This window comes from Dasypus novemcinctus, chromosome 16 (assembly GCF_030445035.2).
Source record: "Dasypus novemcinctus isolate mDasNov1 chromosome 16, mDasNov1.1.hap2, whole genome shotgun sequence".
NCBI classification, from domain to species: Eukaryota; Metazoa; Chordata; class Mammalia; order Cingulata; family Dasypodidae; genus Dasypus; species Dasypus novemcinctus.
Genome location: NC_080688.1, coordinates 77,843,575 through 77,863,927, shown reverse-complemented (window position 1 = coordinate 77,863,927; position 20,353 = coordinate 77,843,575). Strand labels below are relative to the sequence as shown.

At 40.5% G+C, this 20,353-nt stretch overlaps 1 protein-coding gene across 2 annotated transcripts in view; it reads right to left on the bottom strand.

The window, feature by feature from the left end:
- Positions 1-20,353, bottom strand: part of CDH20 (cadherin 20) — a 201,156-nt gene that overhangs the window by 126,608 nt on the left and 54,195 nt on the right. The window lies entirely within an intron of this gene.

Below are 20,353 nucleotides of genomic sequence, written 5' to 3'. Positions count from 1 at the left end.
CAAGCTGACCTGCACCCGGGGAGAGCTGACGGCCTGCGTCCACAGGTCTGCGGAGAGCTGGTGCAGCAAGATGACGCAACAAAGGGAGACAGGCAGACACAGAAGAATGAGCAGCAAAGGACACGAGAGTAGACAGCAAGCAAGCGGCAAGGGGTGGGGGATAAATTTTTTTAAATTCTAAAAAAAAAAGTAGACAGGGGGCCATTTTCTTTTGGTTTCCATAACTGGCTAAATTAAGAGGACCAAAGGTTTGGCTAGAGGTCTGGTGACCTCCTCATTCCTTACCAGTTGGCTCTCTGAGTTTTGGGGGTAGTTTGGGGGCAGGGAAGAGAAAGAAAATGAATATAAAACTAAGTGTTTGATGGAGTGGCTGTAGCCACTGCTTCGCATGTACAAGGTTCAATCCCTGGTACGTCCTAAAACAACAACAAAAAACAAAAAACAAATGAAAAAACACCACAACTAAATGTTAGAAACGAGCTTAGACATGCTGGTCGGGCCTCAACCACAGGTCTAAAACGAGCGCTAGGTGTTTGGGGCTGCCAACACGAGGCTGATGCTGCGCTTTCACATGCATCAATGCCCTGTTCATTCTACCAGCCTGGCGTTTCAGAGGAGAGGCTAGCCGTGGAGGCTTTCTTGCCCCAAAGCCTGTTCATCCTAGTCTTGAGCAAATGGGCAATGGCTTACCCCAACCAAGTTTCTTATGCCAACCCCCTAGAAATCACCCCGTCCTCACATCTCACATTCCACACATCCCCAGTCTGCCAGTTCTAGCTGAAAAGTCACCTTGATTCCAAGTTTTCTCCATTTTCAAACTATTATCTTCTACCTGGATTGTTTTTTCACTAACCTGTCCTCTCCACTGCTAATACCTACCCCCCTTCAATCAAATTATTTATTCTGTAGCCTAAATGATCTTTTTTTAAAAAGAATATTTTTAAACTCTTTTTGTTTAAAAAATTTTTGTTTTGAAATAATTTTAGGCTTATAGAAAAGTTGCAAAAATACTGCAGAGGATTCCCATATATCTTCCACCCAGCTGTCCCTAAATATTAACATTTTGCATAATCAGTTTTGGAAACCAGGGAATTAACATTGATGCAGGACTATTAACTATCAATTAACTAACTACTAATTAACTCACTATTACTATTAATACTATTAACTAACTTGATTAAAATGTCACCAATTTCCCCCCCATTATATTTAGTTGTCTTATCTCTTCTGTGTCCAGGACAGCTCCCCAGTCTGCCTTTCTTTCATGACCTTGACACTTCCAAAAAGAACTGGTCAGTTATTTTGTAGGATGTCCCCCAATTTAGGTTTGTCTGATGTTTTCTATGATTAGATTGAGGTTATGCATTGCCACAAGAATTGTGATATGTTGTGCCTTTCTCATTACATTATATAACGGGGATAAATTTCTTGTTAAAGATATAAATTAGATCATGTCTAGATCATGAAAAACCTTCAGTGCATTTCCATTTCTCTGAGATTAAACTACAGATTCTTCTAACATCATGCACAGCCTGGCTTCTGTCTACTTTCATTCAAGCCAGTTCCGCCGACACACGTGGCTTTTTTTAGTGTCACAAAAATGCCAAGGTGCTTCCCCCTTGGCCTTTGCACTTGCTGTAACATCTGCCAAAAATCCTCCTTCTCTGCCTTCTCATATGAGCAGCTCCTTCCATTCTTCAGGAATGAAGTCAGGATCTCCCTAAAGAAACCTTTCTCCATCACCCTAAGGAAGTCATCCCCTCCAGGGAGCCTCTACCACATCATCCTTTTTATACCCTGCAGAGTACTTATCACAATCTGAGATTATTTTAGATATGGATTTGTTGACTTGCTTGTGTTTTTTTCCTGCTCTACAGTGCAAGCTGCTGGAGGAAAAGACCTCTCACCCTTTCCCCAATCTATCTTCTTTACAGCTGAATCCCCTCTACCTAGAACCGTGCCTGGTGCATAATAGGTGCTAGGTGAATATTTGCATCATGATCAAATGAATGAGATGGAAATAACCAGCAGGTAGTCCATTAGGTATGTGCATCTGGTTTATCGCATTCCTTATCAACTTGTCAAAGTCTAAACAAGTGGCAGGTTTAGCAGTGTTGGGTTCAATGACCACCTAATATAATTATACAGAAGAAGCAAGCCATGAAAAATTCACCTTCATACTTGCACAAAAAATAGGTCCCGATGCTTATTTTTCAATAGGAAGAACTGCAATGTTTAAAAAAAAAAAAAACCCACTCAAATATTTTAGGAAATCTTTCATGTTAATTCTGGATACAGCTGGGGCCATTTGAATTGCAGCATTGACTAATTGGCCAGTGTGAACATAAATTAGTCTTGAATAAAGAGCAGGAGATGAATGCCAAGAGGGAGGAAGTGTAGGTTCAGATTGGGTAGAGAATCCACTAGGAATCTGCACCTCCTCGGAGGCAAAGATGGGACCTGAAAGACCGGCTAGTACAGAGGACGCCCCAGGGGCTCTGCCACGTTTTTCCAGGAAGGATTAAAGCAGTGATTGTAAAGCTTGAGCATGCTCCACCATCCACTGGAAGTGTGGTTAAACACAACTCACTGGGTCCCATCTTCACAGTTTCTAATGCAGGAGGACTGGGATGAGATCCACGAATTTGCATTTCTAACAAGGTCGCATTTTATCCACAAAGAATCTAAGCTGCAGGATGGTTTGATTCCTACCCAATGGCTTACACGTGGTTTGTAATAAAGTTGGACTTTCAACTGGGGTATTGACTCCAAGATTAGGCCTTTTTTCACCATGCTGCATCTCAGCCTAAGCAAATTAAAACTAATTTTAATTTAAGGCTAGTTGGTGATACCCTGAGGTGTTATAATAAGACTGTGATGGAAATTACTCATTAGCTTGAGGTGAGCTGAGCTTGATCGGACATTGAAGGCCAATAAGATTTTTTTAAAAAAATCCTAATGTGAAGTACAACTTTTAGGTGCTTTGCTATCCAAAAGAGATGGTGGCCTTGCTTTCCAAGAGGGCTGGAGTATTTTGAAGTTGACTCAAGCAAAGCATCCATTATTCACAGGAAGTCTGAGTAAATTAAGTTGAAAAAACAAATTGACCTTTTTTTTCCCCCAGTTGCCCACATGATTCAATGAGTTTTCTGTCGAGACACCAAGACCAAAGAGGTTCTCTTTAATATCCCCAAACTGCATGGATCACCTTGAAAATCTCTGAAAAACTAGTAACAAGAAGCAAATGACTGCATTCATAATTGTTTCCCTTTCTCTGAGCTAAAATTGATGGCCAGGAGAGAGGCTTTGAAATCCAGTGCATACTGACAGTATTTATAAGGTCCTGATATTTTAGACTCGTATTGCACCATTCATCCTAGGATCATAAAAATGGTTGTTAAAATTTACACTGTATTAGTCTGATTAACAGTGAGATGCATAAAAATAAAGGATTGAGGAGAAATATTTATTTCACAAGGGTAGGGACTTTAATATACAGAAAGCTGCATAAATCTGCAGATGTTCTAATTAGATTCTGTTGAACTGCTTCAGAATGCAGGATAACATGGATTTACTCTGCCAACAACTAAGAATAACTTTTCTGATGCGAAAAATGTTCGTTTCAATACTGTAACATAAAATACCCCAGCCCAGGGGATAGATTCTTTTCACATCAATTTCTTCATTGGCTCAGACGCCCCCGCACTGAAGTCACTCCTTCATTACACGACTTAAACAGAATTTGCTAAATGGTACCCTAATGGTACTCTTCCCAGATTATAGTACCTGGAATCCTATTTCTGTTAATAGTTACACATTAACCTTAGATCACTAGTATACCCTCAAGCAAGTTATTCATATGGTGCTTAATTTACAATCAGGGAGTAGTTTACTCCATGGGAAAATCTGGATGGTAAAGGGGATGACTTTAAAGAATCAAGGAATGTATTTCATGGGGTATCTTTGTCAGTCGATTTCATTATTTTTTCCTTAAATATAATATATGCTGCTGTTTTTAACTTGGGAAGGTTATTCCTGTAGGCCAACAGAGGAAATCTGTGTTGCCCTGCATTCAGAAGTAGTTCATTTGTTGAGGCATTTGTTGAGGTCCAAGTTAGGCCCACAGCGAGGCATGAACCCCGCCACTGCCCGGGGATCCCTCGTAGGATCCTCTTTGGTGTCTAACTTTGAAAAGTAGCTGCAGCACCAGAATGCCTTACACTTAAATAGAACCTGGCTTCCAGATCCAAACAGATTTAACTGTTCCTCGCTCTTAGAAGGCAAGGTGGGGGAATGTTCCTTTTCAAAGGATGTCAAGGCAGATTGTGAGAGAGGCAGTGCCCAGAACCTCAAGTTCCACTGACTGCACCTTAGATAAACCAACCTTTGGTGGCTATTCTCTCAATTATCCTTGATGAGCCAACCTATTCTCCTTAATTAAAACGTTGGCAAGAAGTCTTCATGTGAATTTATGCCAAGGATTTGTTATAATCTCTTTGTTTTATGATTTCCCATTTTGAATGGTGAAGGGCTAATTTCATAAACCCTCTTGAAGGAGAGTCTCTCACAAACGCAATTTTATCTTGTTCATAATGTTTTTGGGTATCTGCAAATTTATGTGGAACAAAAAATACATAGCTCAAAATATGCTGTGTTTTCATTTGTTAATAAAAACAATATAGTTTTGAAAGGCATTTGCAAGAAATTGATTTGAAATAGATGTTACCGTGGCATAAGCATTCGTTTGCAACATTAAGAACAGTGAACACAGAAAATCAACATTATTTATAGACTTACTAGCTACCTATTACTGTAGACTCTGACTCAGGAATATCACAAAATATGTAAACCCATGTTCCAGCATTTACACTTAACCCTTAATTGCTCAGTATCTAAGTCACTTTACCTGTTTCCCTGTTATACATAAGCTAGAGCACTGATGTAAAAACCCCTGACTGCCTGGAATGTAAAAAGAACTCAATAAATGGGAGTTCTCTCATTCCATACTACACCCCCCTTTTTCATTTCTTGGACATTTTCCTTATCTTCTCCCTTCCATCAGAAGGTAGGATGGGAATAAGAAGAAGACGGAATTAGAATAAGCTTATTAGAATGCCTCACAGCACAGCACACAAGGAAATACTGGCAGATGAGTTTGAACTTGGGGAAAATGAGTACAGGAAGGATTACAGCCTCTTCTCATTCCAGGACTGCTTGCGCTCTTAGCAGGGATGTTGGAGACACAGCTGCATGAGTGGTGGAGTTTGATATGCCAGAGCGAGGATAAATTCCAGGAAGAACCTGCTCTTCAACCAAGATCAGATGTTAGCCTGCCGAGGCCAATCCCTCAACTCTGTGTGAATGTGAGCCAGTTCCTCTTCCCCACTCTCTAGTTTCATTGCCATGACTCAGGCCCTGGTAGGAAGGGGCTTCCAGCCTGTGACAATCTTTCAGTCTTCGATTACTCAGTTCATTGTTAATGTCACCGGAGCATCAAAGAATGACACCCATGTCTCTCCTTGAGTCTCAAGTCTGAGATAGATTCACCAAGCTAGGGACGGGCACTGTCCTAGTTGAAAATAAACCATTTTGCCTTTATCATATGCTCCTAGGTGCATAGCTTACCCATTACTCTCCATCATTTGATACCTCTAGACAAGAACATCTGGCCCCTGAGAACTGAACCCTAGAAATAAAATTGTGTGGGCTTCAGAGTGATATATGTCCTTGAATCTGGCAGACATACGTTAGAAATAGCCAGCTCCTTTATGGGAAGAGAGTAGAGATTGTGCTCCCTCTTCCTCTTTGGAACGAAAGGAATTAAATCATGTAGCAGATTTCCTTCAAATTTAGTCCTCTATACTTTCATTCCATGTCCATATGCTCATTTTCACCTGCATGTAATCTCAGTTCTGTAGCACATGGAGAAAAGGACTGTTTTTGCCTCTGAATCTTTCACAATTTAACCAAAGAAAGAACTAATTTTCAGATTAACCATTATCTCACTAATCCTGTCTATACCCAATTTAAATGGTATCTTCATCACTTTCTACTTTTTAGACCTGACAGTCTAGAGACAGAGTTTAAGTTCGTTAGCAGGCTGAAGAGGTCCCGTGTATCTTCTTTGCCGGCTAGTGTGATGTCAGTTTTCCTCTTCTGCTAGGATGTGGAAAGGGGCTGGGATCACAGGTCAGGGAGAGGGACGTGCAACAGGAAGCAGTCCCATTGTCCCCTCACTTGGTAACAGTCTCGCAGTGCATCACATTCAGCTCCCAGGAGAAAAGCAGGTGTTTTGCTTTAATTAAGACCAACAAAGACTTTTCTGTTCTCAATAGGCTTATATTTTTAGGCACGAAGGTAAGGAGGAAGAGAACATTATCCCATTCCGTGCATAAAAAGAAAGATTCAGCATGAACTGCATAATTAAGAACTGAAAGGGGGAAATGCAATTCAATTAAAACTGACAGAATAATACACGGAATCAATGGCTTTATTTGGTGTTTAATGATGATACTGTTTTCATTTCATTATACATGAGTCATAACCAGCTTTGCCTTAGTTTAATTGTATTCCTTACAGCGTAAACTGAAGTATGCAATTTGCAGTAGAATCATCAATTAAAAGGAGGCTTATTTAAGATTATCATAAATTGATCTCTGTGACTGAAACCAATTTTTTCCCCATTCCAACATATTAGTTTATGGGAATGATGAACAATTTTTGGTAGCAGTGGAGAGAGGCTTTGGTGGGAGAGCAGAGGAGCACGTGCAAGTACTGACAGTGAGTATGTTTTTCCAACAGGGAAAATGCTAGGGAAATACATTTTTTGATCCAGTGAGCAGGAAAAAACACGACGGTGTCTTACACTGGAAAGGAAATGCTAGATTGAGCTGCTTATATAAAATGCATCATGGTGTTGGCACAAAATCAAGAGGAATAGGGAGGTATCATTTCTGTATGGCCTGATAGCCAGAGAGATTTTAAAACTGGGACATGGGACCCAAGGAAAGCAGAAAAAGAGGGAAGTATTGGAATTTAGGCTACTTGGGCTCTTCATAGAATTAGTGGGGGAGTAAAAAATGTTTTGTTGGTAGGCACACCAATTACCGAAACTTCTCAGAGGCTCTAGTCAATAGGAAATGTATGCTTGAGTCCGCTGAGAACCCAATGTGAATTAGCAGTGAATACTGAATGACTCGGGTCATCGCCTGACAGGTTGGTCATAGCCAAATGTGTCTAATCTATGTCTTTATTCCATTAGTTGTATGGGTAAAAGTTTCATACTCCCCATGTTTGACTAAATTTCACGTGTACTGTATAAATAAACAGATTAAGGTAAGGGACTCTCATTTACCCACAACTGCCCTGCTCTCCTTAAGAGCTGACAGTGTGGGGAACAGTAATTTTCTCCCACGTCAGGGAATCTTCCCTGGCTGACGAATGCTGGCCACCCAAGACCTACATATGTAGGCTAAGTCTTCCCACTGTAAATAAATCCTTCTGACAGATTCCTGTCTTCTAATATCAGAATGATCCTCTTTCTGTGTGGGCTGAGCTACACCAACTCCCTATGCCACTGATTCTTGCTTAGTGACTTGGAGTGGAGAGAGGAAAAACAAAGCAAAGGGAAAACAAAGCAAAGAGAAAAGTATGCTGCAGGAGCTTTAAAACCCACACAGCAAATAAAACAAGGACTGTGCTCCATAGACCTGGCAGAACATCTTAATTTCATAATCATGACTCCTCTTTAAAATTGTTTTTATATTTTCTTAAGTACTTTGAATTTTCCTCTCCTTTCCTTTTGTGTGTATGTGTTTTAAGACATTGAAAAAATGTCAATATGTGGATCAATAGAAAGGTTTTAAGAGACTTCCACAGATTATCCCTTAAGTACTTGACTCAGATTTTTATCTGCATAACCAGATATATAGGTAAATTTATACATAGACAGGTGATAGCTTTATACATATCGAAATAATTTTAAGGAGATTGAATTGCTTTGAGTTTTTTCTTTTTAGGTCTAGGATTATTGTTGGAAAAGTATAGTTTTCATAGGATGATTAAAAACAAGAACTTTCATTCACAAAGCAGATGATACCAAAAAATGAGATTAATAAAAATGAGAATAAATATGGTTTGTATACTAGTTGTGACAAAAGGACATAGACTAATTTGGCCTCTCTTACCCATTGCAGAATGTAAACAGCACTAGTCAATCACAGGAATGTAGTTAGTTGCTACAATTCAAATAAATCAATCACCTTAAGCTTGGTGCACTATACTTTAGCCAGCTGAGCAAGTGAGTTTCAGATGTAAGACTGTATATATGTTTGGAGTTGTGGTATTCATCCACTCATCCATCCTTCTATTAATTCAATAAATATATTTTGAGCATTCCCATATGTACCACACATTATGCTAAGTGCTAGGCACTTTGTTTAATAAACACTTTATTGTGCTTAAACCATGTGCCAGGCATTGATTCATTTAATTCTCATAAAAACTCTTATGAAGGATATTTCCCTCATTTTACAGATAAACGGCGTCACAGAGAGGTTGAGTAAACTGGTCCAAGGCCACACAGCTAGTAAGTGGGAGACCTAAGATTAGAATCCAGGCATGCTGGCTCCAAATGCCAAATGCTGTACAGACATATAATCTCTGACCTTCTGGAATTTACATTCTGGAGAGGATTGAGACAATAAACTAGTAAACAAAGAAACAAAAAATGATGATTTGTGGCAGGGTATGAAGGGCATAGGGAAATGGAGGATAATGGGAGAAGGTGGCAGGAAAGATGAGAAGGAAGCAGCCAGGTAGGGGGCTGAGGGGAATATTCAGGCCAAGGGAAGTGCCGTGAGGGCTCAGGGGACTCAGTGGGGCCAGTGGGGCTAGAGAGGCTGGACTGTGTGCTGGTTGCCTCAGGAGGGGAGTGAGGCAGAAAGGAGAGGAATCCAGATGAAAAGCGTGGAAGAACGTGATGACACAGATAAAAGTATTCTCCTAGACCAGAAAAATTAGTTATTGAAGTATAGCAGGTTTTGGTTGGATTGGGGAAGTATATGGAAGGGAATTATGGAGAGGAGAGATTTAGGTGTGTCCCAAAGAGAGCTTTAGGAAGATGGGAAACTGCAGGAAATGTGAAGCTACTGAGCTCAAGGATGACCCATTCCTTACAACCTGGGTTAGAAGCCCATAAAAGCAGAACTGGCTTATGTTAGGTCTAGGCACATGGAACCATGTACAGCTTCACAGAGACTTTGGTGATCCAACATGGCATAGACCAAAGTAGTTTCTGGGTCCCTGGGAACACAGATCGTGGTGAAAACACCCAGACTTGAAGGGATTATGCAGGGTGGCGATGAGGATGTCTCAGAGGAGATTTTGTGTGGGGGAATGGCAAATGCCCTCAGCAATGTCTTGCTGCTGTGTGATCCCCCTCCCCCAGGAACAGGCCAACTCGAGAAAAAGTGGAGTTGCTGATTGCTGGGGATTAGCTACCTACCACCCCTGCAGAATGGAAGTCCAGAGTCGAAGTGGAAAATGGAAAAATAAAAGTTGGTCTCTTGCACATCCAAGTTTGGGGCCTGAGGTAACTACCTGCTTCACGTGGCAGCCTCTTCCCGGTGTACTAAAAATTCAGCTGCAGGAAATATCTGCACTGCATGCTGGTTACAAGCCCTAGGATTAATAAAATCCAAATCATTTGGAGGCAGTGTGTGTAACCCTGTGGGATGAGTGCTGTAAAGGAATAAGGTAGACCCTCAGAAGTCACAGTTGAGTTGGGAAACATCAGTGGACTTTGATCAGGCTGAGTTTGAAAACTACGAGAATATTTTCAGCCTCTGGGCAGATAAAAGGTGGTGTTCAGAACAAGAAAGGAGGTGAAGTTACCCTTAGAGGTTTTTGTTTGGTTTGGTTGTTTGGCAAATTAAATGATTGATTTCCGAAGGAAAACATAAGAAGAGGGGAGTTCTGAAAATTATTTTCATGGCTCCTAACTTGGACTGTGAGTGTTCTAAAGGAACTGGTGCTCCTTTAGGAAGAGAAAGGGCAATTTTAGCAGCACCAGCTGAAGTGGGGATATTCTTTGTCAGTCTCTTTGAGAAATGAACTGTCAAGGCAAAAGTGAATCAATATCCCCCCAGTGGGCTTGCTCCTAACACACCGATGATGTTGCCCACACCCCACTCATGGGGAAGGATCCATCCCATGCCTGGGAGAGGAATGGTGTACACATACCCCTCGCCCGCACTCATCGGGGAGGATCCCACACCTGGGGAGAGGGTGGCCCATCAGGCAGGTGCATAGTCTACAACGGTGGCTTTGTAAAACTTGGAAAATCCCATATTCTCTTTTTTGCTTTGCTTTTATAAGAAGAAATGATGTTGTTTTTTGTTTTTGTTTTTTTTTGGTCATAGAATATACCCCTAAAGAGATGCCACAGCTGGTAATGCTAACACAAAGGGCTTCCTAGGGCTCTCGGGGAACAAGGAAAGGACCTGAGGGTGGAGCTTTACTTCAAGTGGCTGCGCTTGGAGGCTGCCCCTCCCCTCTTGAGACAGGTAGCCATTACCAGGAGCTGGCTGGGAGCTGGACTGGGAACCTGCCAGTGAGAACCATCGGCATCATGACCGTTAACGTATTTAAAAGGCCCTTGTTGTTATGAGATAGGGTGGAGAACTAACTGGAGGGAAGGAAGTATTTTTTAAAAATTAATCCCCTTGTACCAGCTTAAATGGTTTTATTTTCTCTAGCTTTGTCGATTTGGTCAGTCAAGTGGACCGGCATGGAGGAAGAGTGCTAGGGGAAAATGAAATCAGGGGCTGTTGATGAATCCTGAGGATGGCATCTATGAATGGGGAGTCAGGAGAGGTTGAAGAATTTTTATAGGCAAAGGATTTGAACATGTGAGAGGGACAGAATTGAGGTTGTGATCAGAACATGGAATCTTTTAAATTTAACAAGTTGAAAGTGGTAGAGTTTTGGAGCCAGTAGACCTGGAATACGATCAGGGGCATCAATGTCTCAGATGATGTAAAGGAAGAGGCCCTTGGAGGGAAAGAAACAAAAGCCCGGAGTTGGGATGGGTAATCCACATAAGTGTAGAAGGCACTGAAAAAGAAGGTAGCTATTAAGGTGGAGATGGAGATGCCAATTCACATCTAAAACTGGTATAATAGCTAACCCTTATTCGGTGCTTACAAAATGGCAGGTTCTAAGAACTTTACATATTATCCACTGTATAGATGAGAAAAATGAGGCCCATGAAGGTTGATAAACTTGACCAAGTGAGTGTCAGAGCTGGTTCTGTCCTCAGATACAGGCAGTCTGGCTCTGGAGTCTACTTTCTTAACCACCCGCTCTACTGCGTCATGATCAGTGGATGGTCTAATAATGGCAGCGGACAGGTGGGCAGTGGGTGCAGTGCGAACCTGAAAGAAGCAAGAGGTTTTGCAAGGGGAAATTGAGAAAGTAGTCTTGGATAGCCCATGCTTGGCCTCGAGGTATCGGAAGCACAAATAACAAAACAGCCTCTGCTTGAGACAGTTGCAGGGGAAGCAGTTTCCTCTGGGGAAAGCACAGGTTTCCCTTAAGACAAGGAACATTCTGAGAAACGGGGAAGGTATTGGGAGATTCTAAAGGCTCAGTAAGGAGGGTTGGAAAGATAGAAAGGGTGAGGGATGGGTCAGATGAGGGGGATGGATATGCAGAACTGAATGGGATGAGGTTATCACAGTGATAGCGGCTGAGTGAGCTTGGACTTCTGGTAGTGACTGTGTAGCCCATGGGGTTCATCACAGTTAACTCCCAGTGGGGCAGCAAGTGGAGGCACAGAGGCTGTCAGGGGCATTGCTCACCCCCGGCCACTCACACTCAATCTCACACTCAATTCACTGACTGTTCTAAGCATTTGAGCATCTTTACAAGATAGAGCACTTTACTAGGTATAGCTGGGAATACACAGGTGAATAAAACAAAATATAAACAAAATCTTTGGCTTCAAGGAGGTGGAGGGAGTGGGTAGATGACGAAAAACTCAGATAACCAAAATCATAAGGAGGCTCTGACAAGTGCTGTGAGTGAAATACAAGTATACTGTCACATAAAGATCATCTGAGGTGGGGCTAGGGACATTACATGTCCTGCTGAAGGTCTGTCAGTTGCAAGTTAGCGCCTTCAACTTCACTACGTATATAAACACGCTTGAGGACCTACTTTGCTACTATGTCAAATGTCTTTGAAATGTATTATTTTAAAAATTATTTTTAGGGAAACGGACTTTGGCCCAGTGGTTAGGGCGTCCGTCTACCATATGGGAGGTCCGCGGTTCAAACCCCGGGCCTCCTTGACCCATGTGGAGCTGGCCATGCGCAGTGCTGATGCGCGCAAGGAGTGCCGTGCCACGCAAGGGTGTCCCCCGCGTGGGGGAGCCCCACGCGCAAGGAGTGCGCCCGTGAGGAAAGCCGCCCAGCGTGAAAAGAAAGAGCAGCCTGCCCAGGAATGGCGCCGCCCACACTTCCCATGCCGCTAACGACAACAGAAGCGGACAAAGAAACAAGACGCAGCAAACAGACACCAAGAACAGACAACCAGGGGAGGGGGGGAAATTAAATAAATAAATAAATCTTTAAAAATATATATATATTTTTATATAACTGGCTAAGAAATAGAGTATACTTCTGGCTGTTCATATGCTGGTTGAGCCCTGAATCTCAGCAGAGTTACAGCCCACACCTACTCTCCAGTTCATCAGACTCACCCAGGACAAGTAGCAAAAGGATGATGATGGACATCACTCATCCCCAAATAGAGAGTGTCCACGACTGCAAGGAAGACAGTTCCATCCATCTGCCCCAAGGGGTCTAAGTCCCCTCTCAATCAGAAATAGCATGGGCATCACTATTTCAAAATCCTCAAGACTCAAGAGGAGTGAACAAACATAAGGGAGGGGGCGATACAAACATGGACGAAAGTAGACTTAGTATTATTCTAGTACTGGAAAAACTTGTAACATTGATATAAAGGCAGTGGTCACAGGGGTTCTGAGGGGAAGGAGAGGGAAGGATAGGTGTAACGTGGGCCATTTTTTGGACATTGGAATTGTTCTGCATGATATTGCAATGATGGATACAGGCCATTAAAAATTTTGTCAAAACCTATAAAGCTGTGCAGTGCAAAGTACAAACCATAATGTAAATTATAGACCATTGTTAGTAGCAGTGCTTAAATATGTGTTCATCAGTTGTAATAAACGTACCACACTAATAGAAGATGTTAATGGGGGCAAATGGGAGGGGGAGGGGGTGGGGTATATGGGAATCCCCTATATTTTTGATGTAACATGTATATAATCTAAAGCTTCTTTAAAAATAAAGAAAAAAAATAGATTACATGTGCTTATGAGCATGAAGTGGAAAACAAAGTTTAAAAGAAGATAGACATTTATATCTATACCAAAGTGACTGAGATGTTGACTAAATATTGACTATAAATCTTCAACCACCCACTATCCACAGGTGCCAATCTGCCTACAGTTCCACACAATTTATGTAATATGTATTTGATGCCAAAATGCACAGTAATTTTCTTGGCTCCTTTAAAAATAAAACTATTAGCCACCTTGAACCAATAGTCTTCTTCTTCCTCACTATCCCTGATCTTCCTAAGTGAGATCAGCCTGACTTAAAACTGGGAGAAAGGACTAAACTCTACATATGGGTCTGGATTCTTCATTGCATTGATGGATAAATGCAGATTATTGTCAATGTAATTCCAGATTTAAAAAAAATACAATGTGGAGCTGGGAGGCATGGAAGGAAATTTGGTAGCTGTGTAGAACAAAATGTCTGCCCTGAGTTTCCTAGGTGGTGATGGGAGGATTTGGTGGGCCTTACAGTATATGGGGGAGATAGTCTAGGGGATGAGAGAAGGTGAAGGGGAAATGAATCTTCCTCATTTTGGTTTATAATGAAATTTCCTTAAGAAAGGGCCATAGCAAGAAGGAGCGAGAAGAAGAAATCAGAAACCATCCATTCCATGTAGAATTTCTGATTTACTATATGAAAACAAAAAGAGAGCTGGATTTATTATTGAAAACACTTAAGAAATCAAGAAACTGGGATAGAGACAGGTCTGGTGCTTAGTATCAGACTTCCTGAGGGTCTGTTCACTTGACCCAGTAGCAATCCTGCAACTCCATTTAAGGCCACAGTCTGCCATCTTGTTTCTGGCAGAAGGGAACAAAAACCAGCCACGCACAATTAATCCTCTGAGTTGTGAGGGACAGATTTAATAGAAAACAACTACTTTACTCCTTTTATAGTTCAAATTCAGTGATGAATGTACACATTTTTATTATAATGATCAAGATAGTATTTTAGCTCTTGATCTACTTATTGATTTTCAAGTCACAAATCCTTATTTTCTCCTTTCCCATCTCCCTCCTTCCTTCCTTTACTCATAAAATATTTGAATGCCTGATATAGGTCAGGCTTTTAAATGTGTTTAATGTATGCTATGGATACAATTGGGAGGAAAATAGACATGGTCCTTGTGGTGGTTTGGAGCTGTAAGTACCCCAGAAAAACATGTTCTTAAATTTAATCCATTCCTCAGGGTGTGAACCCATTGTAAGTAGGACCTTTGATGAGGTTACTTCAGGTAAGAAGCTGTAGCCCACATCAATCAGGATGGGTCTTAATCCCGTTACTGGAGTCCTTTATAAAAGAATGAAATTCAGAGAGAGAAAGCCACAGGGAGCAAGAGGCTGGGGATCAATGGAACCCAGAAGAGAGAGAGACCAGGAGACACGGCCGTGTGCCTTGCCATGTGACGGAGGAGCCAGGGGTCACTGGCAGTCAGCTGCAGACTGCCATTTGTCAGGAGAAGTCATCACCCTGATGTTCTCTTGATTTAGACTTTCTTTTGGCCTTAAAACTGTAAGCTAATAAACCCCATTGTTTAAGCCAACTCCTTTCATGGTCTTGGCTTGAGCAGCCTTGGAGACTAAAACAGCCCTTGTCCTCAGTTTGCGAAAGGGAATGGTTGTAAGATATAATTCACAAATATATAATTGCAAATTGTTGTAAGGTTATCAAGGAAAAAGAAAGAGTTATGAGGATATATAAAAAGGGGAGTTGGTCTAGGCTGGGACGTCAAGGAAGACTTCCCTGAGAAAATGGTGTTTGTGCTGAGTGTTAAAAGATGGAGAGGCATTAAGCAAGCGTTGTGGGGAGCTGGGAGGTGGAATGCAGGCAAGAAGTCTCCATCCAAATGAGAAGCACAAAAGCCTGAGGTTGGAGTGGGCAAGGGAGAAGAGGACTGAAAGAACACTGGCCAGGCGCCTGCTGTGGGAACAGCATGGGGAGAAAGGCAAGAGGGAGGGCTGAGGGCACAAGCAGGGAGCAGAGCAGACAAGGGGTGGGGAACTTTTTGAGCAACAGTAAGCCATTACCATTTTTAAGTGAGGCGTAAGACAACGGGATACTAGCATCGCGACTCTCTCCTGGTGGCTGCAGTGGGGAACATCAACAGGAAGAGCGTAAGGATGTTAGGTTGTGCCAGAGTAATGCTGTGGATGAAGGGATTTGGCTGGAATGATATTTAGGATAAATAAATAATTTTGTAATATGCCTTTTCTACTCATTGTGACTCTTTTTACATGACAAAAATGTCTACATAGTAGCTTCTTGTGTGGATCTTATTATAACCTATTCAATAATTTCCTACTGGTGGGCTTTTTTTTTCAATTATAAATGACTCTGCATGTGGATCATTGACCATGAGGTGCAGCGGTGCTCAGAGCTGTATTCACCAAATGCAATGAATGTCTCATGATGATGGAAGAGGTTGTTGTTATGGGGGGAGGAGTGGGGTGAGGAGGGTGGGGGGTATATGGGGACCTCATATTTTTTGAATGTAATATTAAAAAAATAAAGACAAAAAAATATAAATGACTCTGCAAAGAATACCCTTTATGTCATAATTGTCTGGTTATTCCCTTAATGGATGTTTTATATTCAAAGCCAAACTAACTCCCAGAAACTCTCTACTAGTTTCCCCTTTCACTAACAGTGCCTAAGAATTCCATTTTCAACCCTTGCCAATGCCGTGTTGTCGATCTTTTAAATTTTAATTGGCTGATAAGAAAAGAAATGCAATGTTTTAACTTGCATTCTTTTTTTTTTTTTTTGGCTCCTGAACAGGGACTTGAATCCTGGGCCCATTCTTTTGATAACTAATGAGACTGGTCATCTTTTCACAGCTTTATTGATTGTTTATATTAATATTTGTGGGTATGTGTGTGAATTGTCTATTTTCTTTGCCCATTTGCAATTCTTTTGTAACCCTTTACATATGAAGGTTGCAAAAAATGTTTTTGCTAGGTTTTGTGTTTTTTTTAATAATCTTGTTCACAGGGTTTTCTAGTTTTGTTTCATTGTTTTGTTTTTACCATATAAATTGATTTTACTTTTAAATAACTAAGTCTGTCATTTGTCAGTATTTTTCTTTATGGTTTAAGCTTTGTGGATATACTCAAAAAGACTTCCCCACTCCAAAACTCTATGTTCCAGTATTTTATTTTCTATTATGAATTCATCTGGAATTTGGTATGAGGAGTAAGGGAGGGTTGTTTGTTTATTTAGCAATTGCCTAGGCAGTTGTTCTAGTATCTCTTATTGAATGATCACTCTTTAACTCCCTCATTTGAAACTCCATCTTTACTGAGCTTAATTCTGAACTCTGTATTCTGCATCTAATCTCTCATCCTGTGCCAGATTCACACTGTTTTAATTACTGTTATTTTGTAACACATTTTTATATCTGGTAGGGCAATTTTACCCATATTACTCTTCTTTGTCAAAATTTCCTAGCTATTTTAAATATTTATTCTTCAAAATAGCTTCTAGAATTATTTTGTTAAGTTCTACAAAAATATCCTGTTGTGATTTTGGAAGGAATTAAATCCCATTTATAGATTAACTTTATGCTAGCATTACGGGTCATTATGAATTGTTACAAATCCTGGTTTAAGTTATTTAATTTGGGAGCAACTCAAATTAAGCATTCATTGTGACCCATCTTTTGGATATATATGAGAAATCAACAAGCTATATGTTTAATTATATGGTTCTAGATGGCTCATTCATACTAATATTTACTGAGCACCTATCACATGCTGGGTGCTGTTTTAGGTGCTGGGGTTGTTGATAGGATCCTTCCCTGGCACTGTAGAAGGGAGACACAATGGACCTTCTCTCACAGGTGGGGCAGGGTAAGGGTGGAAAGAACACATGACAGGAGACAATTCTTTCCAAAAATACTTGCTTTGAAAGGAAGAAAGGAAACTGGGTGGCAATTGATTGCAGGGGTGAAGAAGTGTTGTTGTTTTTAAAGATGGGAGACACTTGAGCATGTTAACATACTGTAGAATGATCCCTAAAAAAGGAAAAAATAAATATACAGAAGAGAAAGGAGGTGCTTGTGGGATCCAGCTCCCTGATGGTAAGAGTAGGTGGGAAGTGGGTCATAAGTGGAGGGTTAGCTTTTGACAGAAGAGGCAGATTAATAAGAGGAAGTAAAGAGAGAGTAGGTGTAAGTGGGTTGAGTATTTACTTCACAAATGAAATTAAAGCAGTGCCTTTACATGGACAATAGCCAAATTTAAAATGCAAATTATTCATCAATTTCAGCAAAAAAAAAAAAAATTGGAATATTCTATTCCAGTGTTCTGCTTGGATGTCATAACATCTTTGGTTGAAGTGAAATTTTATATAGTCTTGAAACCAGGGCCTATACCAGTGCCTGGCACATACCCAATACTTAATAAATATTTATCAAATAAATACACGACTAATGAATGAAGCACAGCTTTATGTTGCTGAACAGGATTTCCATACTGCACAGATGATTCATTTTGCCTATATAAACTTGTACCGATGGTGAGTGTTTCCATTTCGGTACATAATATTCATTTCATTCTTCCAAGCACTGGGCTTGGAAACAGAAGGTTTGCATTTAATTATCTGCCCAGCCACTTGATAGTTATTTAAAGCTGGGGAGTTTATATAATTTCTCTGAGTTTTACTTTTCTTATCTGTAAAATTAGACAAGTGGAATAAATCAATGGTTTTTAGTCTTTTTAAACCCATTTGGTGCTTTCTTCAAATGAAAATTTATCTGGAGCCCAGTATGGAAAGCAGAAAATCTAAGAGTAGTACCCAGAGCAAAGTGGGGAAGTGAGAGAGGCAACCCTATTCCTTTAGGCAGCCACCTCCTCCATCTTCCTTCCTACATCTTGCACGTTAGGGGATCCTTAAAGGGGCATCTTGCACCAAAATTTAGAAACCTAGTAAAATCTGTAACAATTGCTCTTTAGCAGTACAGTCTTTAACAGTTGCATAATCTATGGCATGTATGATCTGCTTTGATTTTTAATAATCTTGTGAAGTAAGGATTAAGTGGTATTATTATGTTTGTTTCATGGATAGGGCAACCTCTGTTTATGTCATTTGCTATAATCTCTTTTGCTAGTAAATGGAAGCACTAGGGTTAGAGCCCTAGTCTTCTGATTCTGTGTACAGTTAGTGCTTTTGTCACTGTCAAACAATCTCCTGAACTGGCTTTATGTTGGTTCAATGGAGTCTCTGGTTAAAATATCTGAAAGGATTTCTGCCAAAAACTATTACTGTATGCTTATAGTACAATTCACACCCACACACATATTGTAAAACCACTTACAATGTCTTCCTAAATGTTGTTCTACACCTGAATTAGCAAGGTTACAGAACCTTTAATCAAATTGCTAAGAAATAATGAGCTGTGAGAAATCATTATAATTTTTCCACAGAAATCTTCCAAAATGCAAATCCAAGAAATTGACTGAACACTTAAATCTGTTTAATTCTGAAAACAATTTCATTTTTGAAATAATCCTCACATTGAGACAGATGAAGCATATAGTCTTATTTAATGGGGACTACATTAAAATAAGAAATCAATTTTAACCCAAATGCATACTGGGGAATTAAAAGTTTATCAAGATTAAACATTGGCTTGGGAAAGTGTAACAAGTGGCAGGGCCACATCAAATAAGGACCGTCACATTAGATGAACTGTCCTCCCCCCAACATGTTCCATCTTTCATGTCTACGTTTTCTCATGCCGACTCTACTGTTGGAGTGCTTATTTTGACCAGATGAAAATATTACTTATCCTTCAGGCCCAGTTCATAAGCTTCCTCCTTGGTGAAACTCACTTAACTTCAGATCTCCTCTTCCTTCCTGGACAGAAGTAATCTTCTCCCTCCTCTAGGGGACCCTATAACTTTGCACTATGAGCATAGCATTCTTCACATATACTCTGTGCAGGGGAAGATATATTAAATAGATTGTTTCAAATGCTAAACATTTATTGTATTAGGGCAATGGGTTCATGAAATAATTCTTTTTCATTTTAACTTCTCTATATTTGTCCAGGTTTTCTCCCAACGAATATAAACTATTATAAAAGGGGGGGGGGGGGCGGGGAATCCTTTAAAACATTTACTGGTCTCTGCCTTTGAAGATATTAAAATTTCAAAAGGTGGATGGAGAGCTTCATAACTATCACAGAGAGTATGTGTAGAATGCTCTGCTTCTAGTGTAAATTCTAGTTTAATTAGATAGGAATCCTGATTTCCAGGAGCTAGGGGACTATAAATCTGTCTTGGTCTCTTGATGTCCAGCATAGTCAGTTGACAGACATATATTTATGTCTACGTCTATGTCTCCATATATTATTCTGTGCATATTTAGAACAGAAAGGGGATTTGCTCAAAGCATGGATAAGCTTTTCTAGAAAGTATGGCATGAAGGCACTTGACCCTGGATATTATATTCATATTTTTAAGAAATTTAGTAGAATTCCAATCCTTGTGCAAGGTGGGAACTGCTTCCTCATTTAATAGAGCACACTGGCACATTTCCCCAAGGGTGAAAACATGGTCCATAGGTTCTCACAATTTATGACCTGAGGCCATAAATTACCCAAACTTTTTCATCACCTCGAACAGAAACTCTGCACCCATTAAGCAATAACTTAAGTTTTCACTTCCCCACCCACTCCAGCCCCTGCCTCCAGCCCCTGGAACCTTGTAATCTACTTTCTGTCTCTGAATTTGCATTTTCTAGGTATTTCATATACGTGAGATCATGTTTGTGTCTGGCTTACTTCACTGAACAAAAGGTTTATCCATGTCGTGGCATGTGTGAGAACTTCATTCCTTTTTATGACTGAATATTATTTCATTATATGTCTATGCCATACTTGGTTTATCAGTTTATCTGCTGATGGCCACTTGGGCTGTTTC